Here is a 26332-nt window from a genome sequence, read left to right as displayed (position 1 = left end):
TGGGTTCTAGTCCCGGCTCTGGGAGGGGAGTGAGCGGCCAGGACTCCTGGGTTCTAGTCCCGGCTCTGGGAGGGGAGTGAGCGGGGCGGGGGGATCAGGACTCCTGGGTTCTAGTCCCGGCTCTGGGAGGGGAGTGAGCGGCCAGGACTCCTGGGTTCTAGTCCCGGCTCTGGGAGGGGAGTGAGCGGCCAGGACTCCTGGGTTCTAGTCCCGGCTCTGGGAGGGGAGTGAGCGGGGCGGGGGGATCAGGACTCCTGGGTTCTAGTCCCGGCTCTGGGAGGGGAGTGAGCGGGGCGGGGGGATCAGGACTCCTGGGTCGCTCCCCCACCCTGCCGGCACCTCCTGCTATGACTGCAGGAGGGTCCCTCCGCTCCCTGTTGTGGGGCTGCACAGCGGTTATACGAGTTGCCCCTCCTCTTGGGGAGCACATTGTGGGCTGCTCGAGTTGCTTCCCCACTCTGAGGAGGAAGGAGAGATTATTGCTCAGGTGTCAACAAATGGCGGCAGCTGAGACGGTCCGTGGCCCCCCCAGACCCCACTTTCAGTGAACCCGCTTACCCAGCACTCCGCAGGTGGGAGAGCGTCGTGCCAGGAATAGCTCACGTGGGCCTGGCAGGAGTGGGGGCGAGAACGAAACCCACCACAGGCTCGGAGAGGGCCCAGAGGCCGAGTGCAGGGGCGGCCCCGCCGCTTGGGGGTGCTGGGCGCTCACCGGAGAATGAGACCACGACGGCTGCAAGAGCACGTGGGAGGGAATCGGCTCCGTCCACATTTGCTGACAGGGACCGTCTTCCGCCCCTGGGGAGGGACCAGTCGGCGCCTGATCACGTGGAGGGATCCCCTCTTCACCCTGTTTGCTGCGTGTGTCCTGGCTGTGAGGGCTGCTGGGAAACCAGAATTCCGCTTGGCGGGAGATTTCGAGGTCTCAGGGTTGGATTTTGTCCTGCAGCAGGACGGCACTGAGAGCTTTCGATGGTTCTGGTTAAAAACTCTTTCTTTCCCTCCCAGGATAGCCCAGCGGCGAGGGCGCTCCCCTGCGAGGTGGGTGAGCCAGGTTCAAGCCCCTGCCACAAATCCAGCAGAGCATGGGCTTGACCCTGGTTCTCCTGCATCCCTGGTGAGTGCCCTAGACAGTCCTGGGCTGGGTTTGTCTCTCTTCCACCTCCCACCCCGGAATTCCATCCCGAGAAACCTTCCCGGAGGAAGTTGAGTTGAAACCGAGGCTTTTCCATGAAGAATTTCAACTTTGAGGAATTGGCATTTTGGATTTTAAACATTTTTTTGTTGAAAAATTCCTGACTAGCTCTTATGGTTAGTTTTCTGTTGGTTCTGTGGTTGAAGTAGGAAACTGGGAGCCAGGACTCCTGGGTGCTGTTCGTAATGCTTCGGCAAGGAGTGAGGTCTTGTGGTTACAATAAGAGGCCAGGGAGTCCGAGCTCCTGGATTTTATTGCCAGCTCTGTAAAAGGACCATGCTCAAGTGGCTAGAGCCAGGGGGCTGAGAGTCCGGATGCCTGGGTTCTGTCCTGTCTTCTGGTCAAATATTCTCTGCGTGATGCTGGGTGAGTTGCTTTCCCTCTCTGTGTCTGTTCCCCCATAGAAGTGACAACACCCCTTTCACAAAGGTATTGGGAGATTTAGTAAATGAATGTTTAAAGTGCTTTGAGATCCTGGGATTGCTGGTAATTTGGAAAGGAGACATATTAATATTATTGTCTGCTTCATTATTAGTGACATTTCACTAACCTCCCAGCCGTTCCTTAGCTTTGCTTCATGGCCACTTGCTTCTGATGCTTAAGATCCAGGGAGTTCCTCATGGCTCTGCTCCATTCAGAACTTTGTAACCTACCTGAACCAGCAGAAGCTCCCGGGATAACTTTGCGGTGGAGCTGAGCGGTGTTGTCCCTGGAATTGGGAGTGTCTGCGTTTGATACATCGGGCTGCAGCATGAAGCTGTTCTTGTCGCTTTTTACCCAGTTCCGATGAAGACTAGTTACTCCTAAGAAGTCCCTTTTGATTGATAATTTTGTAAGTTTTATTGTTTGTAAGTGGAAGTGCTTGGGGTTAAATGTAGGACAGGTCAGAATGTTCCATTAGAAATGTGTTTTGATGAAAAATGACTTTTTCATCCAAATTGAAATTTTGCAGACAATATCCATTTTCTATGACATGTTCCGATTTTCTTGAAGGCTTCCCCCTCCCTGAAACCTCCCCCCCCCCCCGCCATTTTTGCTGGCTGAAAACTGTTTTGTTTTGTTTTGATGAGAACATAAAAACTTTTGAAGAAAAATTTCAGTGAAACCAAAAACAGTTTTGGTTTTTCATTGCTTTTTTTTTTTTTCTTTTGGCAGCTGTCGTAAAAAGCTTTCTGAAAAATTCCTGGCAGAGGCAAGTGCTGCGTAGGCCCCTGGGAACCCCAGGGATGGGGCATTGTATAAAACCCTGAGCAGAGTAGGTTCAGGTCATCCCAGGAACGGGATTTTTCTAAGTACCTCTTCAGCACCGTCGGCAGCCCAGCCAAAATGAACAGCTCATGGATGGGGCTGGGCGCCTCTGCCAGCCGCCTGTCACTCCAGGCAGGAAACACTGTTGGTGAGCGATGGGAGGAGAAAGAGGCACAGGGTGTAGCTTGTAAAACCATGCTCTGAGATACGTGCCCCAGCAGCCCAGAGGGTGAGTGCTCCCAGCATCGCTGTTGTTTGTGGGAAGGAAGAGGCAACAGCTGCAGCCTGGGTTGGGAGGCACCAGGAACCACGATGGTCTGTCTTGACGGCTGTTCGATACCCTCAACGTGGGATGGAGCCGTGGGTTTGATGCGGTCGGTAGCTGGCAGGTGGGACTGGTGCAAAGCTCCTGGCTCCATGGGTTGAGATGGCCCCTCTAGGTCAGGACTGAGGCATGTGGGCTGCTGTCCATATCTTCCCTGTCCTGGGGCTCATGAGGGTCTTTCGTTCTTAGCACACACAGCATGGCCTCCATGGTGCCTTGCTTTGGGTCTAACGGAGGCTGCTGTCTCTGTGACCCCCATTCTGACCCCTCCAGCGCCAGTCGGAGCTGCTCGTGCATGCCAAGAGACCCCGGCTCTGCAGCTGGTGGCTCTAACAGGCTCTTGTCCACTCTGGTGCCTCAGCAGGGAGAGGGACCTGCAGGGCAGGGTCATCTGCTGGCTCGCGATATCCACAGACAGCCCCGTTCAGCCTGGCGGCCGGGGGACTACAGCGGGCCCAGCATAATTTCTGCTCTGTGGCCCCGTTGCTCCTGCCTCCTGCTTTGAACCGTTGCTGACGGTGTCTCCTGGTCTCTGATCCCAGCTTTAAGAGCTTCCTTATTCCGCTTGTCCCTGCGGCGTGTCAGAGGGGCTGTCTCAGGGCAGGGAAGAGTCCGAAAAGGCCGGTTTGTGTGGCTGACTCGTTGCAGCGTTTCCAGGCTTGGCCTTCGGGTGTTTTCCTAATGACAACGTCCTTCTTGCCCCCCCATGCCTGGCACCGCAGACAGCCCTTGGCCTCTGGGCTCTGCTTGAGGCTCCCCATTAGCCCCTTCTGCCTTTTGGGGGCCTCCTGCCTGTGACTCGGGCATGGCTAATCAGGGCAGTGCTGCAGCCAATCCAGCCACGCACTCACCCGCCCTGGGCACGCTGCAGAGAGGAGTCCATGGGCGGCCCCTGTTCAGCCTGGCCTCTCCTTGTGAGGGAGAAGAGGGGCCCGTAGAGTGCAGTGCTCCTTAGACGCGAGGCTCTCTTTGGGGGCGTCTCCGTGGGACTGCCTGCCTGTCTCCCTCCCGTGTGTATGCTCCCATGCGCCCTTCCGAAGCTCAGCTCCCTGCCAGAGCGGAGGAGCCCCAGATCGGCCAGTACGTTAGCTTTCAACTCCATTGGCGCTTCCCCTCTCAAAACAGAAATGGGGGGGCTCCACACATTACTCCCACCCGCCCCCCCTTCCCCACCAGTCTCCCCCCAGCCCAGACAGCAGGAAATCCCCCTGCAAGCCGCTGCGGCGGTTCTGGGTTTGGTGAAACGTTTGCAGCCCGGAGCTGATTGAGTGGCGACCTCTCACCACGGGGCACCTGGCGTTGGGGCTGGGCAGCTCCTGGGATTCCCAGCTGGGATTCCTGCCTGTAGCGCACACATCAGATGCAGTTTACATGATTGTTTCTTGGCTGCCTGCGCCCATTCTTGTCTGTGCAGGTGGCATGGTGCCCACTAATGAGCTGGTGCAGACCCTTGGCTCAGGCAGGCCCTGCTGCCTGGTGACAGTGCATCCCAGGACAGGGAACAGGGCTTCTGAGCAACCTGCCAGGGGCTCTGCTCTGGCCGCTTCACCTCCATCCCATTGTGTTTCCAGGTGCCTGTCACATGTGATGCATGGACCGTAATCTATTTGCTGTCCCAGCATTCAGGCTGCTACATCCTGCACTTAGCTGGGGCGAACAGCTGATGGGCAGCTTACAGCAGTATATCGGAAAGGCTTTTTCCTCTGTTGTGTCCAGATGGCATGGACTGTCCCCGAATATCCTTTCTCCATCGTCACTAACTGGGAGCATCCGGGTGTGTCTGCGTGAGCCGCTCTCGCCCACTCGCCCTTCGGTCTGAATCGTGCACAATCCAACATCTGTCACTTCCCAGACATCACACATGCTGGGCTGGGCAGTGCTTAATTTGTGCCAGGGCTGAGCCCCGGCCCCTCTGGGCCCGGCAGTTCAGAGCCCTGCCCCCCTTTCATTACAAATGACGCTCTGGGGCTGGGGGAAGAAAGAGGAGGTAACAGCCTGCTTTCCCGTCAGCGTGTTAGTGTCCTGCGGTGACCAAGGGGAGCTGAGCCTAGCTGGGTTCTGCAGGGCTCCAGGCAAACCAGAAACTCCCAACAAAGCCCAGATGAACCAGGCAAGCTGCCTTGGGTTTGCACAGACCCAGAAACGTTGCTGCGTTTCAGGACAAAAGCATGAACTCCGGGGACGTTTGCTTCTCTTGGCACAGCCACTGGCAGAGCAGAGTGCTGGTTTATGCACTGAGGTCAGCCCTTCCTTCACCCAGGAGGCTCCGGGGGTTCTGAACCTGGCCAGACGCCCTGGGGGGAGCCGAGTGGATCCCCACACCAGGCAAAGTCTCCAGGCAGGGGCAGTCCGCTCGGGAGCGTGCCCTTAGCTAAACCATGGAGCAGCACAGAGCTGTGATGGCCCCACCCTACTCAGCAGGTTTTACTGTCTCCTCTGGAGACGCTTTGCAAGTGTTCAGTGGGACGGGCTCAGCTGGTTCCTGCGTGTGGATTTAGTCCTGCAAACAGCCTGGCGACATGCCTCGAGCCCCCCCTTGCTCACTGCACCCCTCAGTTGCACTTGGCCGGCCGTTGTCGTTGCCAAGCCATTGGGTCACTGGCCAAACACGAATCGGCAGCAAGCAGGTGTGGGCTATGGCACTGCACTCCCTGGCAAGGCTTCCTGGCATTCCCTGTTTAATTAACCGGTGCAAACGAGTTGGCAAGACGTGTGTAGACTCTTTCACTGGGACAGGCTCTTTAAAGGCTCTTCAGCCAGGAGGCGAGGAAATGAGAGTCGTTTAGTGTTGGAAATCCACCAGGTCAACAAGGCTGTGCATGGAGACTTGGCATGCAGGGCGTAAACCGGGCTCTTCGGGGTAGTATTATGGTAGGTCCTACAAGTTCCAGACCCCGTTGTGCCAAATGCTGTACGCACACGGGCTGAGACAGGCCCTGCTCCATGGAGCTCACCGTTTAACAGACAAGCCAGGCAGAGGGCGGAGAGGAACCGAGGCACAGAGAGGGGAAGAAGTGACTTCTCAGGGTCACCCAGCCGGTCAGGGCCAGAGCTGGGAACTGAATCCAGATCTTCTGCTCACTAGGTCACACTGCCTTTCAGAGTAACCAAGTGCACTGACTAGTGAGCAGGGCACGGCATGTATGGGGCTGTGGGATCCAGTCGGGGCCCAAAAAAGGCCAGCTTTCAGAGGAGAGGGAGTGTGTCTAGGATCCATGGAGCTACAATGGGAAGCGGGTAATACTAATAAGCAGGATGAAGTTGAGCAGAGCAAAAAATGTCAATTGGTTCTTGGTAACTCTCCTACTATAATAGCTCCCAGGTCCTGTGTTCTCCCTGAACCCTGCCGAAATCTGAGATTGTGGTGGCAGAGTTGGGGTTAAGTTACAGATCGGCTGAGAGTTTCTCGGCGCTGCAGGCTCACCAGTCTGGCGCGGCAGGAAGCGGCTGAGAAAAGCGGGATGGTAGGTGTGCTCAATGCCGCCTTTTTGTAGCGAATGCCCGCACGTTTTCTGTGGCAGGGAGACAAGCAGCTTTTCATGAATATTGTCCTTTCAGACAGGAAAGCTGAACTGCTAGAGATTGTTAAACAACGTGATGAGTGCTGCCCAAACTCAAATCCCGGAGCCGCGACCTGGGTTGCCAGCTAATACTGGCTTCCTTTTGGCCTTGCTTTAGCTCAGGTTTTCCAGTTTAATTTGGACACTCATGCTTTTCCTCTTACGCAGGCAGCCTTTGCCAGCGTAGCTATTCCTTGTTCTAGCAACTGATGTGTTACGACCATAAAAAAAGGGGATGGGTAGAGCCAACCCCCGAAGGGAGTTAGAACTACGAGGGCCTGTCCTCGGGCCGGTTTTGTTCAATATCTTCATTAATGGTCTGGAGGATGGCGTGGATTGCACCCTCAGCAAGTTTGCAGATGACACTAAACTGGGAGGAGAGGTAGATACGCTGGAGGGGAGGGATAGGATACAGAGGGACCGAGATAAATTAGAGGATTGGGCCAAAAGAAATCTGATGAGGTTCAACAAGGACAAGTGCAGAGTCCTGCACTTGGGACGGAAGAATCCCATGCACTGCTACAGACGAGGGACCGAATGGCTCGGCAGCAGTTCTGCAGAAAAGGACCTAGGGGTTACAGTGGACGAGAAGTTGGATATGAGTCAGCAGTGTGCCCTTGTTGCCAAGAAGGCCAATGGCATTTTGGGATGTATAAGTAGGGGCATAGCCAGCAGATCGAGGGACATGATCGTTCCCCTCTATTCGACATTGGTGCGGCCTCATCTGGAGTACTGTGTCCAGTTTTGGGCCCCACACTACAAGAAGGATGTGGATAAATTGGAAAGCATCCAGCGGAGGGCAACAAAAATGATTAGGGGACTGGAACACATGACTTATGAGGCGAGGCTGAGGGAACTGGGATTGTTTAGTCTACGGAAGAGAAGAATGAGGGGGAATTTGATAGCTGCTTTCAACTACCTGAAAGGGGGTTCCAAAGAGGATGGATCTAGACTGTTCTCAGTGGTAGCAGATGACAGAAAAAGGAGTAATGGTCTCAAGTTGCAGTGGGGGAGGTTTAGGTTGGATATTAGGAAAAACTTTTTCACTAAGAGGGTGGTGAAACACTGGAATGCGTTACCTAGGGAGGTGGCGGAATCTCCTTCCTTAGAAGTTTTTAAGATCAGGCTTGACAAAGCCCTGGCTGGGATGATTTAGTTGGTGTTGGTCCTGCTTTGAGCAGGGGGTTGGACTAGATGACTTCCTGAGGTCCCTTCCAACCCTGATATTCTGTGATTTGATTCTATGATTTGGAAGTAATGGGGAAAGCTGAGACAATACGGTAAACACAGAAGATTAATTCAGGCTAGAACGATTTTACTGATTAAATTAAGGTTTTTAATCCCTCCCCTTCCTTTTATCCTCTAGCCAAAGAGCAATGTATAAATTTATTAGCCCACATCCAGGAGACACTGAAAGACGTGGACAATTAATTATCATCTGCCCCGTTTAATTTCCCTGCCTGTTGGTACAAACAGTACAAAGACCAGTTGGCTTTTAAAGTGAGTTAGAAATGAATTGAGGCAAAGGGGCAGCGTTCCTGCTGTGTGATTTCACCAGACGTTGGGGCGGAGGGATTGTGTAGATTTGACATTAGATTCTCGGGGCGTCGAAAAGTCCCAGAAGCACCGAAGAGGTGCTCGGTGTGACCCGGGAGCCAGTGGGTTGTGAGAGGAGAACTGAGGCCCTGGAGGTTTTAATAGCACCGTGATGACTGAAGCGGTGCAGCGTTTCACCGTGCTGGGACGAAGGGTCTGCTGTCTGACGGAGGGTGACACGCATCCCAGGGCAGGGGGCCAGCGCTGGCCTCCGCACCAGGTTTTCTAGATATTAAATAAATATTCCCGTTCTTGTTCTCCCTGCCAACCCCAAAATCCACATCCTCCCTCCCCGACAGCTGCTCCATGTGTCTGTACTTTGTCACCTCCTGGGGCGAACAGCGGCAGTCGATCGTTGATTTCCAACTCTTTTTAGAATTTCAAAATCTCCAGTCGCATCTGCTCAAAATCCTTGTTACAACCCTCTAGAAACTCACAAGTTCCCAGGTTCTGGGGTGCACTGTGCCGGGGAGCAGGGGAGGTTATGGGGAGGGTGCTGAGCAGGGGAGGTTATGGGGAGGGTGCTGTGCCGGGGAGCAGGGGAGGTTATGGGGAGGGTGCTGTGCCGGGGAGCAGGGGAGGTTATGGGGGGGGGACCGTGCTGGGGAGCAGGGTGGGTTATGGGAGAGCTGTGCAGGGGAGCAAGCGGGAGTTGTGGGGGGGCATGTCCAGGAGCATGCAGGGGTCATGCCGGGGAGCACGTGCCTGTTTGATTGGCTCTCTGCAGCGAGAGTGGCTGCATGACTCCTCAGAGACCTGAAGGATTCAGTCATGGCCTAGAAGGTTTAATAATTCCACTAGATATGCACAAACACCATCACTGGCTTAAGCAAATCCCCCCCCCTCGGGGCCTGGCCGCCAGCCAGCGAACATTAGCAGCCTGCATGGGGTACGTGAGCCAGCCAGTGCCAGAGTATCAGAAGCAGCAGAGTTCTCGCGCTCCAGGGTGAGCGAGAGTCGTTCAGGTGACCGTGAGGCTCCCAGGTTGTGGATGATAAAAGCAGCGGGTGGGGTGGAATTAGCCCATTGCTGAAATATTTATTGCCCCAGGAAGCAAGTAAGAAGCCAGCAGTAACCTCCCCAGGGGGCACATTTATAAATCAGACATTGTCTCTAGTCTGCAAAATGTTTCCTGCGATTGGCTTGCGTGAAACAGACCTGCAGGGGAAAGCAGAGAGTCTGTTGTTCCAAAGACGTTTGCATCAGAGTTTCTAGGGCCATGTTTCAGAGGTGGTCTCTTGAATGATGCTTTGTTGTTGTAAGACAAGTAGCACGGCTTAAAGCCCCTTGCAGATCAGGGTGCTAGGTGCTGCATGTTATGCTCACCGTATACGTGCAGCGAAATTATGAAAACCCAAAACCACACTAGCTGGAAGGAGGCAATGTAACGACTTTGTCAGACTTCAGAACAGTAACAGAAAACCCCAAAACAGAGAGAGATGAAGCAGGCTGCTCCCTAAAGCAGAGAGGCACAACTCTCCCCACCTTCTAGACTGTCTGGCTGTGACTGAGTCTGATCACACGCAATCAGGACTAGGAATACCCCTACAAATTATGGTGCTAGCTTGTAATTTCAGCACAGTTTTTTTTCATACACCAGGTTCATAGACTTCAAGGCTAGAAGGGACCATTGTGATCATTCTAGTCTGACCTCCTGCACATGGCAGGCCACAGAACCTCACCCACCCACTCCTGTGATAGGCCCATAGAGCAAGAGACAGTGCCTGCCCCAGAGAGTTTGCAATCGACGGGGCAGACAAAAGCATGGGAGAAAGGAAGTTTTATTATCCTCATCTGTAAAAAAAAAAAAAAAAAAAAAAAAAAAGGGGGAACTGCTGCATAAAGAGATGAAGAACCAGGTTCAGGAAAGCACCCAAGCGTGTGCTTAAAGCGATTCTCTGGTTCCAGACCTCTGAGACTTGCACTGGGTCACACAGGGAGTCTGGCAGAGTGCGAAATTCTCTGACCTCTGTTTGGCACCAGCCCTGACGCTCATGTTGATTCCTTCTGGTCTTGAACTCCATGAGCCAATGACCCGTCCGGCTGGGAGGGATGAAGATTTGTTGCCGCTTTTTGGCCTTCTAAAGCTGATGAATATCCTGCCGCCCAGTTCAGCCAGTTGGATCTTGATGTCGATCCAACTGGTTTATAAATAGCTTGGCAGCTTGCTGGTGGCACGTCACAGAGAGATAACAATAGTGGGCTGGAGGGAGTGGCCACAGAAGTGGCTTGATACCTCGTCCTGCGGCTGTCACCTGCGGGGCTGACCTCTAGGTGATGACTCAAAGAGGAAATGCGGTGAGAATGTGCTGCTCTCCCTCATGAATAACTAATGCAGAAGTTCACTTTGTCTCCTCCCGGCTGCTATAGGGATGGCAAAAACTGGGCCGCACAAGAATAAGAGGGCAGTGTGGTCCATTGTACAGACCCCCTGGGCTGGGAATCAGGAGAGCTGAGTTCTGTTCTCTGCTGGCTGACTCTGGGCATGTTGCTCACATGTCCCCTCCACCTTTGTCTATTTGATCTGTTTAAATGGTTAGCTCTCTGTCTCTTTCTCTATGTTTGTACAGGCCCAGCGTGACGGGGGCCCCAATCTCTGTGCAGCGCCTTGTACCCGGGCTCCCCGATCTCAGCAGGGTCCTTTAGGCACTACCATAATTTAAATAATACAGATTTTCAGCATGACACCAAGAAGGTGTGAAAACTTGTCTGGTGAATCAGTAAATAACAGGTAAAGTGAATAAAACCCATTCAAAGGGAGATGATGTAACTTCTGCCTATTTGGAGGCTACGCAAAGAAAAAGGGGGGAAGTCCCTCTGTTAGTGAAAGTAGCGTGTCTGCGTAGGAGAGTGCCACCTCTCCCTTGGCTTGGGCAAACGAGTGCTTGTTTAATGGGAGGCATTTGATAAATATCCCACGTTTCTTTCAACGAAGACCAATAGGCATCGTTGCAGCCCTCATTGCTCGCGGCCACTCGGTTAACGGCTTGGTTGTAAGGGAGGGTGAGGAGTCCAGCAATAAGGATCAAGGATTTAGCACAAGTGATCTCTGTGGCGTATGTTTGAATTTTGCTGTGTAGACCTACCCTGAGGGAAGCAAACTGCAGGCCTGCTTTCTGTTCTGAGCTCAACCTCCACACCCCCGCCCTGCTGTCTGATCTAGCCAGCATTTCTGCGTTCTGACCCCTGAACAGAGTTGTCGAAAGCCCCTAAGTGAAGTAGGAGCCCTAAACCCCTTGGGCTTTTGAAAATCTGTGTTTGTCTATGGCTCCCTTTTCCCTTCCCCCACTCCTTTTGCCTTGTGTAGCTTGTAAGCTCTTGAGGGCAAGGACTGACTCTTAGCCACGTACAGTATCTAGCACAATGGGGCCCTGATCTGCAGCGAAGCCTCCCGGCGTTATCGTGATACGACCCATAACTTCTGCGGCCCGCTGCTCCTGGCGGCTTGGAACAGATCTGCAGACAGCCCAACCCGGGTGCTTTAATCCCGCGCTCCCGTGCTGGCTCTCGCTTGTGTTTTCTGCCCGTGGGATTCCAGCTGGGCCATTGTGAAACCGATCGGTGCCTGCGGAGGAGGGCCTGGTGTTTTGAGGCTTGTTGCCTTTTGTGTCTGTTTAGCAGGGATGGGAAGGGAGAGGAGGGAGGATCTGACTATGGAGCTATCTGCTGGAGGCGGTGGAGGAGCAAGTGCATCCATTGGGATGGAAGACACTAAATTCTCTGTCATCTCCACTCCCAGTAAACTCATTGTCTTTTCACACTGACGAAAACCCCAGGCCCTTGCTAGGCTGGTAGCTAAACAACGCACCGGACATCAGCTTCCTGTGTCATCCAGCTTATTCGTTCCCTCGACGCCCTGCCCTTCTCTGAACACCCTGAGCTATTGCAGCCTCCTCTGTGCGGTGGGGTGGCCCCTCTGGCGAAGGAGAGCCCCCAGGTTAGAGACTGGCCTACTCGGCCACAGATCCAAACTCTAGCTGATGGGGACTTGGATGAAATTTGCCCTGGGAGGTAAATTAGCTCATAACTGCAGAACTTCTTGCACCTTGCTCTGAACCGTGTGAGACTGGCCCCTCAGATTCCAGAGAGAGAAGCAGCAATCCAGTCCACTCAGTGTTTTCCTTCGGTCTCCCTCAGCCCCTCGAAGGATGCACCAGCCTCCTAGATGGATTCAAACAACCTGCCTGCCCAACAAAAAAATCTTGATCCAAAGTAATTAAATTCCTTGGTTGAGTGATGCCAGAGCTGGCCCTCTTTTGAGGGCACTCTAAGCTCTGGTGACACCTGCTTGCATTTATAGCACTGGGCTAAAGATAGTAACAAGCCCAGCAGAGAGATTGGGGCCCGTACAGTATAGTAGTTCAGATGCTGGTTACTAATTGCCTCGCAGGAAGCATTTTTCACAAGTTTCTTTCATAGGGAAAGATAAGCAAAGACTTTGATTTAGCTCATTTTTTTACTGCTGAACGAAGCGGCTCTTTGATCACGTTGGGTTGAGGCTCCTAACAAGCCTCTGTGTTTGTATTATGGGGCTGTCAGAGCAGTGACATGACAGTGTGTCCTCTGCACAGCTCAAACAAAATGAATTATTTCTTTCACTCTCTCTTTGTACCGTCTTCGGGAAAAACGACTGTTCCCGGGGTTAGCAGATGGGCTTGTCAGCCAGCAAAGTATCCGTAAACTCGAAGATTAGATGCTGCCCAGCGCGGAATCCGGTCGCTCACCAAGGCTGAAGTAAAGGGCTAGTGGGGAGCATTGCCGGTAGAGCCTGGAAGCAGATTGCTTCACCAGTTTATTTTCTTGCATTCATATGAACATATTTTTCTGAAAACGACGAGATTTTATGAAGCCTGGCAAATGTGGGATTCTTTTCACTTGTCATGTGGCTTTTGAGCTAGAGTCAGATTTCTCAGGCATTTCTGTGCAACCGTTGTTGTTATTCTTTATTTGTATTATTGTAGTGCCCCGGAGCCAGTCATGGACCAGGACCCCCCTGCGCTAGGCGCTGTACAAGCAGAACAAAAAGGCAGCGCCTGTCCCAACGAGCCTACAATCTCAGTATAAGATGAGGAAACAGAAAGATATGGACAGGGAACGGCAAGATAATATTGTCTGACCAGACCAGATAGATGCAGGATGCGGGTAGGGGTTTGACACACAAGCAGAGGGAACGGCGTGATGGCAGCAAAAGCCATGAGGGATGAAAACATAGGGCCAGATCCTCTGCAGGTGTAAACTGTTCTAGTTCCACTATAAGTTGCACCCCCTGAGGAGCTGGCCTTTTCGCTTTCACGGCATCACTTGTCTCCAGGAGCTGGGGCCTTAAGGGAAAATACCAACTATCGCGAGGCGTGTTATTAACATTGCGAGAGTTGGCAACACCAGGAAGGCATTTAGGTGGATGTTTAATTCCTCTTGAAAATGGTGGGATTAGGCACCTGGTTTAAGTGAAGCATGTGCAAAATAATTGTGAAAATGAGTATAAAAAAGATTAGCCTTTTAATATAGAAACAATCAAAAATCTGTTTTTAACATACTTGTTGGATAATGATTTTCTCTCCCCACAGACTGTTAACCTTTTTGAGCCCATATTTGATACATTTGCTCATGGAAGTTGTGACTTCAGCAGGGAAAGGGTTACGATTTTTCAGTTTGATTCTGCTTTCCATACTGTTGGGGCAGGGGATTAGTTGTATTTAATCCTTCTTTGCCTCACTGAGGAAAGCATTAGTGTAGCAGGTAATTTGCTGGAAGGGCGAATATGTGCTGGAATTTATGCTGAGAGGCACAAAAGTGTCTCAAGCTGCTACATCAGTTACAGTCCCCGGATCCTGCAAAGGAATCCACACGTGCACAAGGGATGTCACCCACTCTCACGATTTTATTGGATGTTTCAGGGTGTTTGGTGTTTTCCTTGAAGTCAGAGCTCCGGGAGTCATGAGATAACAGGACGCTCTCAGCTTTACTGTTTGTAAGTTTCTAGACCGCATGGTTATAGGGAGAAACTTGGAAATACGAACCCTAAAGGCTCAGAAATCAGAAGGCAAGTCTAAATAATGCAAAATCTCTTTTACTGTTGTTTTTATCATCATTTTGGGGGCCTGATTCGCAATTTTTGAACACTTGCGGCTGGCGATAGTGCACAAGTCTCTGCCTAAACGGGTTCCTTTGCCATCTGAAAGTTTCTAATCTTTGCAACCTGCAATCCAGTTATCCAGAGGTTCATTTGGAAGATCAGTTTTGGTTTGGTTTTGTGAATACATCTTTTTTAATAAAGCATGGATTTATTGTTAAGGGAAGGATTCTAAATGCAATGAGGACTTAAATAAATTCCGGCATAAATATCTGTACCGGATCCAGTTTGGAACGGGATGTTAAACGACATGCTTTGTAGCATTACATATTTAATTTTGGTTTTATCTGTTTGTACTACAGTAGCACCTAGGTGCCCCAATCTACCTGTGCCAGGCAGCACGACAGACCCAGTCCCTGTCCCAAAGAGCTTGCGTTCTAAGTAGACACGGGTGGGAGGGCACGGGGGGGAAGGGACTTGCCCTGGGTCACTCACTAGGTCTGTGGTGGAGCTGGGGTTAGTCTGTGGAGCTCCTCATGTGCTTGACAGTTGTAAAGTTGCATTTGGGGAAGGAGTGACAGCAACAAATTAATTCCTAAAAATGTTCCCCTGCGAGCATACACCTGGCCCTTCAGGCCCCAAATTGGATTCCTTCCAGTGACCCTGCTCACGGTTCCTGTTACGAGCAAGGATCATGATGCCCTGGCATCGATAGTGGCCCCAGCCTCGGTCAGCAATTTGCACGACTGGGAGAGCGACTGCTGCTCTGTTGATGGGATCACCGTTGTATTCATGGTGATTCCATGGGCGGCGAATGGTTGATGCTGCTGCTTTTCGGAGCCGGCAGTCCTTAGTTGGTAACGGCTGCTTATTTCCAAGTGATGCTGACCCTTGTCTACAGTTACAAGCGACACATGCGGTGGAAATCGTAGAACTGTTTCAAATGTGGCACTCGCGTTTGTGTGGGCTGGAAAGTCAGTACGGTACACGCTTGCCCTGTCCCCACTTTCACGGACTCACAGGTGGCAGAGCGCAGTGTCTTGTGCTTAACAGGTGTGTCACGGCACTTCTGAGACAACGTTATTTCTAGTAAATGTTGGGGCTTTTTGCTAGCTAGAAAATAGAAGCTGTTTGTCCTGTTCATATGGAAGTGCTCTTGGCTTGGCTTTGCCTCTCTTTAAACGGGTACAGCACAAAAAAATAGCTTAGTCCAGGCTTCATTTAGTAAGGAGGGTTCGTTGCCTCTCCTTTTGAAGTAAGACTTTTAAAGTCCAATGTGAGGCTCTCGCTCTGATTCCGGCAAACACAGAATCCAGGAATATACTGACATCATCTCCAAAGAGCCCAGAGAGAGAGCACTCGGCGCGTCCAATGCTTCATCGGTCTAAATTTGTGTCCTTGAGGCATATGTTTGCCTGTATTTTCTTGAGAGGAAAATAGTTCTGGCAGGTTCACTAAGGATACAGGGTGTTGACATGGATTCCAGGGGCTGCTCTGCTGTATTTTAATGGAAACTATTCTGTAACTTAATTGGAAACAAGAGCAGCTCTGTGGGAACACGTGCCATGGCCGCAGTGTCTCCTGCGAGTAATTTATAATAAATGTCACCACTGCCTTGGGCTCGCTCAGTCAGGGGATGAGGCTGCTCATGGCATGGGCCAGACCATTCCCCAAGTGCCCAGAGGTGTTGGGTGCCTGGGGCCTGCTATTCAGAGGCGCTGAGCACCTGCAACTCCAGCTGAAGCTAATGGGAGCTGCAGGAGCTCCTCACTTCTGGTGGGGAGGTGGGGGTGGAAACAGGCTCCATTTGTCTCATGGTGAGCATCCAGAAGTCATTGACCACCTCCAAAGTTGTTGGCCTTGGGCCTGATTCTGATCTCCTTTACACCAGTGTAAATCTGGAGTAACCCCATCAAAATCAACAGCGGTAGGCTAGACTGTTCAAATCACCGATGTTGAGGGACTGAGATCAGGCCCTGAGTGCAATGGGAACTGTGCCCCTGGGTTGTAGAAGACTGAAAGGACGATGACTAATGGATGTTTGTGTTCACTGAGTATCTTTATCTATGCTGAGGTTTTATAGTGCCACCCATCACTGTAGTATCTGGCCGTCCAGTGTAAAATCAGTAACAATGGCAAAGTCCCTAGTGGATGTCTCCTTTTTCAGGGTAAGACTTCTGGGTAGGGTAGGTTTTTTTCTGTGGGGGGGGGGGAGGTAAGGGGGCATCAGGGTAGGGATTCAGGGTGAAAGGGGGCATCAGGCTTGAGGTTTGGAGGTAGAAGTGGTGTCGGGGCTGGGGTCTAGGGGAGTCAGGGTTGAGATGTGGGTCGGAAGGGGTGTTTTTCTGGTGAGTCTTTTATGGCGGAAAGGCTTTTTCAAAGAGGGAGGTTTTATAATGTGTTCTGCAGGTGGTTTTGCCTGGTCTCGTCTGCGGGTTTGTTCTCACAAAGCTCCCTTCCTTTTGGGGGTGGTTCTGTAGGCTTTAAACCTGACCCAGAGGTACTATTCAAGTTGTCTGCTTTAGGCGATGGAGGCTCCCCGGGGCTGGAGTTGCATGGGAGAACTCAGCCCCTTGTAGGACATGGCCTCACAGTCACAGTGCTCGGCATCCAGCGGCTCCTGTTGTGCCCCTTATGGAGAGTCTCCGGATGTGCTGAGCCCTGGTGAACGTGTGGCCCTCAGTGGCCAGGCTCATGAGGAGAGCCGCTAAAGAGATTGCGGGGATTACTGTGAATGGGACACTGAGAAGAGCAGATTCCTAGAACTTAAAAAAAAAAAAAAATTAAAAATCCCTTGTCATGTGTTTTAGTGTCAGGCTAATTATTTCTGGATTTATGCGTGGGTCGCCGTGAAGGTCATGCTTTATTATACTGACCAGAGCCAACTCGGCATCCAGAGGAGGAGGCCCTGCCATCTCCCAAGCGGTGTCAGGATTTAATTTCAGGGGGATTTTCAAACCTGTTTGTAGCGACTGAGAAGAGCCTTGAAGGAGCAGCGTGGCCAAAGCATGCACAGTGGCTGCATCAGGTTGCACGCCTCTAATCTATTTTGAGAGGCCGGTGGTACAGACAGTGGGGAGCTGCCCGATGCCATCAATTGTAAAAACATGACAGCAATCAAAGGATTCTTCCAGCAGAACCCCCGGGATCGGTTGCCCCCTGCCCACATAGGTGGTGGCCTGACCGTTCTTCCCAAAAGTGTGTCTTTGCCACGTGCTGTGCTCCTGTCTGAGGGGAACGCTGCTGATTCCCACTGGGCCCTAAATTATATCTGCGTGCGATGGGCTAGCTTGCTTGGGTGATCAGTGGAGCAAGGGCTTTCTGGCAGATCCTTGAGTTATTCTGTGCCTCGGTTTCTCCCTGGTATGATGTGGATAATAGCCTGCCCTGCAGGGGGGTTGTGAGGTGCCCAGATGCTGTGGTGACAGGGGTCTGTGAGCCCCTCAGATAGCTGTTTTGCTGAACTGGGACCTTAAACTCTCTAAGCAGGTGCTGAGCCCCACTGATTCAAACTCGTGTTCAGGTGCGTTGGTGAACTGGGGCTTGGGTACATCTGTGTTGCCAAAAAAGCCAACAACCCTATTCCATGGCAGCGAGTCTCCGAGACAGGGTCTGCACCCTCAGGTCCATGCAACGGCGCGAAAAATCGCCAGGTATTCATTCCCACCCAGGCGCCTCCGTGGGTTTCAGAGCCCGAAGGGGAACGTCCGCGCTGCTGTTTTTAGTGCCACAACACAAGCCCCACCGGCCTGGGCCCTGAGTCTCTTTCCGCGGGTGTTTCCTTGCAGTGTGGACACAGGGACTTGCCCCAGGTCGTTAAAGCAGAGCTGGGACTGACTCCGGAACTCCCCGGGACCTTAACCTCAACCTGTGGCCTTCCCTACTGCTTAGCCCGAGGTATGGAGAGAGACCACAGCAGCATGATCCCGCTCTAGGCCAGCTGCACTGACAGTTACGAGCCTCCACTGCGGGGTTACTGTGACCAGTTCAGCACAGTTCTTATGCTCCTCGTCTGCTGGAGTCCTTAGCAACTGATCCTGAGTGTAGGGAAAAGAGCCACGGAAGAAGTAACATAGGCTGGTTCTATTTCATTTCCCCCCAGCTGACAAATCCGGTGTGGTCAGGGAGTATCTTTCCTGCTCCAGAGACAGCGAGAGAGCCGCCTCCTCTCTTCCGTCTGGTCTAGCGGGTGGCAGGCTCATTCTCTGCCTGCTGGCAAGCCTGATCGGGGGGACAGGTTTTCTGCGCGGCGTTTGCTGGCCACAGCCGAGATGAACAAGGGCTGAGCAAGACTGAAGTAGATGCCCTGGAGTTCTGGGAGAAAGATGCCGAACAACAGCGGCTTTTGCCACCTTCCCCTGTGGGTGTAAAGGTGCTCGGGAGGGGTTTATGGAGGTGACGTGACTTTGAGGCATGGTTGGCATCAGGGGTTTTTGCCCCCGTGTAGCTGCCGGTGCAATCCCCGAGTGTAAACTCACTGCCCTGGTGCAGAAGGGAGCTGGCACCTGCGCCGCCTACTCTGCTTTGAAACCCTCAACCCTGGGGCATGGCACTGCAGCCCTGTGCTCGTGTGTAACCAAGACAGTTCAGGGTGCAGTGGGTTGCTCTGCTCTGTCCTTTGTGCTGATATACACAAACTGGCAAGGATCTTGCGACGCCTGCCCTAAAAGTACTGTCCCGCGCCGTTCCCTGTCTGCAGTCTGCATGGCCGAGGCCAAAGGGAACAACAGCTGGATGATGAATCTTCCTCTTCTCCATCTCTCTGATTCTGCCTTTTGCTGCGGTGCTACCATTTTCAGCTGAATCCGTTTGGACTAACTGTCAAACTCTCTGCACACACATTGGCTCTTGCTTCCCCTCCCTGCTGGATGCGAGAGAGACTTGTGTGTTTCCAGGATCTGTCAGTGTTCAGGCAAGATCCGTGTTCCCCGGCCTCATAACAAGTTGCCAGAGGAAATAATGGAGCTAATTTAGTGATGCTGGAACAGGCCATTCCACGCACAGGACAGCGCCCCTTTACCAAACCCACTTTTCCCTCATTTATGATTGTAAAACAGAAGTAAAGTCCTACACACTCTGCCTGGCCTTTTACCACATCCTTTACGCTCTCGCTCTTTACCCTGCTCCCCCTGGTCCCTGCTGGTCCTTGGTGAAGCTCGTTAAGCAGCTAGGACCCAGTTCTCTACTGCCCCACTGTCTACACCAGTGCAAAGTACTCCCAGAGCGGAATGGGTCAGGTTTGGCGTCGCTCTGGGGTACCAGGGCATGGTGACTGGCCTGGGTTGGGGCCCAGTGGCAGCCTCCACCCCATGTAATAACCCAGATCTGGGTAGAGGCTCCCAGCATTACCAGTATGGATGCTGCTCTGGTTGTTGCATGCAGAAGAATGCGCGTGGAGCTGGCCTCCTAACAGAATAAGTGAGACCTCCAAAGCACCAAGGAAGTTATCAGAAGAGGTGAAAAAATTAACCCCCCGCCACCCCAGTGAGTATCCTCCTGGCCTGCTGTGGTTTGTCCTGAGTTAATGCAGAAGACAGCCCACATCATGCTGGTTTTCTGTTGATGCAGAACATAGATAGCCCTGGCACATTAACAACCTGAGATTCACAACCGAGAGTTGGCGATGGTCCCCAGCTGATAGCCACATAGGCATGTCTCAGGACTGTGTTCTGCTCTGTTCCTTGGTGGGGAGAGTTCAACGTGCGGGGGAATGTCTGCTTGGAATCACAAAGGTCGTTTAAGGATAGGATTTGGCCTGTGATAGTCCTAGGTCTGCAAAGGAGCCACCGCAAACCCCCAGTGCCTTTCTCAGATCTGCCTTGTTTTTAATTTTGGAAAGCTCAGTTAGTGGAACTGGACTCTAATCTCGATTGTCAAGTAACGTCTCTTATATTATTGACAATTTATCGGACAAGCTTAGAAAGGGGGGAAAGATGATATGGTTAGATTTAGAAGGAGGGGATAAATATGTCACAACACACGCTGTATTTGTAAATAAAGTCTGTTGCTGTGAATTTTAGCCTCCCACAGAAGGGGAAAGTCTATTTAGGTGGAGGACTGTCTGTTTGTTTGTCACTTGCGGAATCATTGGACACAATCAAGTTTCCTGCTACAGCAAGTCTGATTGTAGTCAAGATTGTTCTGTTTGAAGAAAGGGGGGAAAAAACAGTCCCTCAGCATGGAACTCAGAGGTCTAACGTCTTAATAAACCAGGTTGGTGACTTAGGCCAGTGCAACAGTCCCGGCCTGTTTCCCTCGGGACAATCCTCCTGACCCCAGTTCTCGTGGTTAGAAACCTTCTGCTTGTGAGTGAGTTGTACCCTCTTTGAGCATTTAACCAGGTGTCTGTCCAGAGAGGAGCATTACTTATTTGTATCATGGTAGCGCTTAGGGGCCCGAGTCATGGACAGGACCCCTTTGGGCTAGGCCCTGGACACACCCAAAACACAACATCGCTCTCTGTCCCAAGGAGCTCGAAGGGGTACAAGGATGGCCCAGGCACTGTTGGGCTTGTTGACTCTCCATTGAATCCCAGGACCAGAGAATCCCAAATCTTGTTCACTGTCGTGGGATGGGGAGAAGACCCCGGCAGAGGGGTGAGGTGACAGCCAGTGTGGTGCATCTTAGGTGATTGCAGACAAAGTCCCGTGTGAATGGCCAAAGGACGAGGAGCAGAGTGAGCTGATGGCTCCTGAGCTGCCAAGCCGCTACCTCCCATTAGCCGGCTTTGGGCCTGGGCTGCTCTAGCCCCGGGAACCGCTGCCGGATGGGGGAAGGGCTCGGCCCAAGCTGCCAAGTCGGGGACGGGAGCAATCCAGCCAAGAGCTCAGCAGAGGGTTTGCGCCCAGAACGTCTCTGGAGCGGGGAAAGTGGCGCCTAGATCTTCCATGTGCTGGGCTGTCCTAGGGAAAGCGTGTGCAGTCCTGGCTGCCCGGTGACCTCCCCGCCCTAGAGCCTGCAGAAGGGGGGCAAACTGAGTGTGGTTCAAAGCAGACCCTGGGCCTCGGTCCTGCTGCGGTGCCTGCCCCTCCGTCTCGGGGGCTCTGCGTTCGGGGCCCTGTAGCAGCAATCAGCATTTTCCGGGCATGACCTTAGAGCCGGTGCAGGGAGCTTCCCATCTATTCTCTCTTACGGAGCTGATGGCAGGTGCATTCTCCCCATTCTTGGCTCAAGGTAATTGCTACAGTTACAGCCGCGTGCCAGTTGGCACCTGCTCTCCCATGTGATGTTCAGGGCTTTAGGGAAACTTGAGGCACCGAACTTTCACTGTTTGCCCGGGGCTTTGTTCGCAGCTTGCTGTTAACAGCTGATTTAGTGGTGATCGAACCGTGTCCAAGTGCTCCTTGCAATATGAGACACATGTCAGAAATTCTCCCTGGGAGTCTGTTGTCGGGGCGTCTCCTCTCCTAACTCTCTTGTCTCATATAGGAGGAGCGGGGTGCCGGGAAGCACCCAGGCAGGGAAACCAGTCTGCTCAGTGCCATTCAGGTAAGAGCCTTGTAGTGCATTAGATTAATGATGCGAAGTATCGCCTTTTTAAAGCCATTTGTCCTGAACGAAGCTGGGATGAATTTGCTGGAAATCTATCTGTCGTAACTGCACTAAAAGCTACTCCTTAAGTAAAGTGATTGTAAAAAGAAATGGCCGGATCCTTTGCAGTGTCAGTAAGAAAAGCTCCCAAAGTAGCGTTTAATATGGATTTTCTGTTCTGATGGACTTTAGCATTGGGGGGTTTACGGTGGCTTCTGCTGAACTGTAAGCATGTGTCTGTTCTATCAATAAGAATACATGTTTCTACTGTGTATATAGAAGTTAAGATATTCTAGTACTTCCACAGTGCTTTAGTACCAGGCTTTACATCTTCAAAGTGCTATAAAAATATCAGCTAATTACTTGCTATATGCAAACCGCTTTTAATGGGAATACTTGATGAGCTATAACTGTGATTTACTTCACAAAGCACAAACTGTGAGCCAGCAATAATATGAAACCGTTTGGGTTGCATTCATTAGGATTTTTCTTGGTTTGTTGTATATTCCTGGCTTCCTTGTGAGTCTTTGTAAATACAAATATGTTTAAAATTCAGATGCCAAAGGTTTTGTCAGAAGACTCAATCTGGATCATTTTGATTCAATCCCAAATAATGAAAATCAGTCCTAGTTGTTACTAAATTATGTCTGGACTTAAACCACGTGATTTAAACTCCTAGCCATTTTAGCCAGGACTTCGGCGTTTAGCTAAAGCCTGTTGTGTTTGTCCCATGCTTCTTGTCAGAGCTGAATGCTGGAGTAGAATTGGTTTCAAAGTTACTAGTCGTTTGTGGGCCAGATCCTCAGCTGGCGTAAATCAGCACCACTACATTGACTCGAGCTGAGTTATGCCAATTTGCACCAACGATGTGGCCCACTGTTTCTAATTAGCCCGGACTGAGTACCGCAAAATGCCCTCGTGAGGCATGAATAGATGCATCGGATTCTGCACAGATTAAAGAAAGACGAATGCGTCTTCACGCTAGATGGGGCAGTCAGCTTTCAGTGCACGGGGCAATGAGCCTTACACGTGTCGGCATGCACCTCGAGAAAGTGGCTGGAATAAAGCCTTTGCTTGAGAAGGAAGATGACCACAGTTCATGAGAACCTGACCGGATGCTCCAGGGTTTTGTCCGGTAACAGGCCTTCCCTTCCAGGGACACTGAGTGAGATGCAGTCCAGGGAGATCGATTCTTTTAACACATTTGTCCTTTGATCATCTGTGTGTTACTTTCTTGGTGCCTCAGCTCATGTTCATGGCGGGGTGGTTGCCATGGATCTTCTGTCTAGCACCAGCGATGGGATTGTGTGGTCAAGATTTGAAGCAGGTTAGTATGAAAGCGTCTCTTTGCTGCCTTAGTGCTTGATGCACTGAATAGAAATATGGGGTCCTTGTCATCCTTAACACCATGCACAAGCTGGAACCCACCCTCCGGTGCTCTAGTATTCTCCCTGCCGTTAAATGGGAAAGCCAGCAGAGAGGTTAAGTGACTTGCCTGAGGTGATCCAAAATCATTGTCAGAGCTGGGTGGGGAATTCAGGAGTTCTCAGCTCCCTGGTGTGCACTCGGGCAGTAAAGCCAGAGAACTTTCTCTAGGATCGTTTCCAGAAGCTGACTCTGCATCAAAAGTAAATTGAGGAACTCTCACTGTTTCTGGGATGACTCTGCTTTGCTCATGCCGATTCAGAGGGACGTTCTGCCACCCGTGGTACTGGAGGGGTGCGACTTCCTATTTGAATGATTTATTATTGGTTTGACCTAGGCGCTCTATTGTGCTTGGAACCAGATTTTCAGGTTCTTGGCAGCCACTCACAGGAGTAGCTAGTCCAAGGAATTCCACTCCTACCTAAGCGCTGAAATAAAGGCCAGGCTTTCCAACGGGCACCCGATGAGCTGAGCTCTCCGGAAAATCTGGCCACTTGCTTAACAGCCTAAATGAGAGTGGCGCCCTCTCGAAAACTGGCCCATGGAGCAGGCCAGTCTCCACCCTAGAGCCGCCGCCTATGCCAGGACACATGAGAGGACGAGGGCAGGAGCCGTGAATCTGCACTAGCAAAAGCCAGCTGCCTAATTCAGCGCTGGTTCGGCTCCAGCGAGGGGAGCAACGGAGGGATCGGTCGCTGGTGCTGAATTTCGCAGCCGATTATTGCTGCTGCAGTCCAGGGCCTGGACTTCACCTTGCTCCGGCTTTCGGCTGCTTTCATCTGCTCCCACCCTTGGTTTTGCTCCTGAGGTTAGGAACTGTCATCTGCTTCCCTCCTGAGGCCGGTTGCAGCCAGGGGGGAAAAGTCAGAAAAAGAGACTGTGTTTATCCACAGAGCAGGGCCAGCAGGGTGGGGGGTGGTGCCAGCTGCCCCACTGCCCATATACCTGCAAGGACAAGCTGGGGGTGGGCACGGAGACTTTCCTGGGCCTTCCTGCTGGGAGTCACAGCGAGGGGCAGGTTAGCCTTGCGCGTGGCCGCATGGAACCTCTGCTGATAGATTGGCCTGGCCTCCACCATTCCACACCCAGCCCTCACAGGGTGGAGATGTCCGTTCACCACCAAGCTGGCGGGGGGGATTCAAACTGGTGACCTAGATGGGAACGAGAGCTCGTTTCTGCTGACTTCGTTTAGGAAGGATGGGCTTGTGCTTAAAGCACTGGACTGGGACTTGGGAGATTGGGTTCCGGTTCTGCCACAGCCCCCTGTGTGACCTTGGTCATGTCACTTCATCTCTCTGGACCTTTGCTCCCCCTGTGTGAAATGGGGTTGTCACTTGGTTGGGGCCGCTAACAGCACTGCTGAATATGCTGTGGCTTCCATTCTCAGGGCTGAAGCTGCCCTGACTCCAAAACTCCTGAGAGGATAAAGATGAAACCGTCCCAGTCTGTGTCTCTAGAAAATCAACCACAAATTGGAGTTGGCCTGTACGCCCGCTGCAGCCCGTATGCTGAAATGCAGATGATGAATGCTCTAACCTGCTGCTCCATAGTCATCAAGTTCTGTACATTTCACCCCCCATTAAGTCCCAAATCAATATGACCGGGATTTTCAGCTTCAGGTTGATTTGGCAACTCTCTGGTGGCGTCGTAATGGCCCATCGGGGTAATTTAACCCCTGTGTCTGTCTCATACGGTTGGACAAAGATGTTGTGAATCTAGTGAGTCAATTAGGCTTGATAATAGGAGAATGTCCAGAACCAAGAGGGGGAGTTGGGTGAAATCCACTGTGTGTGTTCTTCGTAGGACGGGGCTGGGCAAAATGCAGTGCAGCTCCCCAGCAAAGCTAGTGCAGTTTCATGATGCTTCTGAGGAAGCTTTGGGAGCATGCTATGGTGCCTCACCCACTTATGTGACCTGAATTTCCAAAAATAATCCCCCGCTGGGCCTGGCTTAGTAACTCGGAGTTAATGCGGCCGAGCAGGACGCTTGGGGGCTTGTTCTGTGCTTGCTCGGGCCTGCTCCGACAGGAGCGTGGTGAAGGGCCGCGCTCATTGCAGGGTTGCATGTGCTGATACAGGCACCCTATATAGCATCCTTCACCCAGAGATCCCAGCACGCTTTGGAAACTTTAACAGAGCCTCACGACTCCCCTGCTGGGTAGGGAATTGTTGTGATGTGCATTTAAAAAGGGGGTAAACTGAGGCACAAGGTGCTACAGTGACTAGTCCCATGATCAGAGGTTGAAACTCACTCCTGCCTAGAACTAGGCTGAGGCACAACTTAAGCCACCGAAATAAGGCTCCAAGCTTCAGTCTGTCTAGACCCTGTGTGCAGGGGAGAATTTCACTCTCAGTAGATAAGCAACAGAGGCGGGAATACAGCCCGGGAATACAGCCCAGGATTCCTGCTGCCTTGGTCCCACGTACAAAACACACATGGAGGATAAGTCATGACGTTGGGTCGGTGAGAATGTGAACCTCTCTGGGGCTAAACACAGCCTGCTCTCTGGTGGCCTCAGGCAGTTCAAATCCAGGCTTGTGTTCACTCGTGTTCAATGGCTAGGTCGGAGGTCGCTTGAGCATCTGAAAATTCAGATCCCAGACCTAGGAGAGATTTAACTCCATACCTTTCCCCTTAATGTCCATCTGGCTGCTCCGTGGGGGGAGGATGAGCTCTGCAGTTGAGCACTGTCTATAAAATAGTCCATTTCTTCATTTTAGATGTTTAATGCCTCCGGTTCTAAATTCTCTCTCGCATTTGTCCCTGCATTACACCCTGTTGCGATGTGTGCTTCTGGTGTTATTTAAAGAAGAGAGAGAGAGAGACCCGAGGTTATGGACTGTGATACAAGGCTATAAAAATGGCCGTAAAATGATAAACTAGCTGCTACTACGGCATGAAGACTTCCCTGCCTCATGGTTTCTTACTGTATTCAGGGTCTGGAGATGAAGATGTACCATGGAAATCAGCCAAGATGCTGGTGGGGGTTGTAATTCTGCGTTCTTGACTCGGCCTAGCTAATCCAGCTTCAAACAGCAGTGAGGACATAGCAGCTTGCGTGCCAGCCCAGGCTGTGACCTGGAGTTAAAGCTGACGTGCTGTACCCTCACTGGGTTAGCTAACAGCAGTTAAGAACACAGCTTTGTTTGCAGTAGGGATGTAGCCTGAGTCGCAATGAGATTTAGGCTCCTAAGTCACTTAGGCACTTTTTGAAAACTTTATCCTTTGTCTGCTTCCATTTCCCAGCTCAGGCTCCCTGAGCAAAGCACAGCAGTTCTCATTCCTTCGGTTTATTTCTTGCTGCCCCCTGGAGCTCTAACTGTGTCTGTCTTCCAGGCTCCTGCTGTACCCTCTCCTAGATTTTAAGGCAAGGAGGGATT

The 26332-nt window shown here is 51.8% G+C and overlaps 1 protein-coding gene across 5 annotated transcripts in view; it reads left to right on the top strand.

Moving 5' to 3' along the window:
• The window catches only part of LOC125626683 (zinc finger protein 385C), a 203778-nt gene that overhangs the window by 38862 nt on the left and 138584 nt on the right, over positions 1-26332 (top strand). Inside the window, exon 1 of one of the 5 annotated variants that reach the window (XM_075123673.1) lies at positions 21381-21485. The exons of the other annotated variants lie outside the window; for them this stretch is intronic. The gene's annotated coding sequence lies outside the window, so the exon portion shown is untranslated. Of the gene's footprint in view, positions 1-21380; positions 21486-26332 lie in introns of those variants that run through there. 5 annotated transcript variants of the gene reach the window in all.

The sequence above is a fragment of the Caretta caretta genome, chromosome 27, assembly GCF_965140235.1.
Source record: "Caretta caretta isolate rCarCar2 chromosome 27, rCarCar1.hap1, whole genome shotgun sequence".
NCBI lineage: Eukaryota > Metazoa > Chordata > Testudines > Cheloniidae > Caretta > Caretta caretta.
This window is presented reverse-complemented; position numbering and strand designations above follow the sequence as displayed.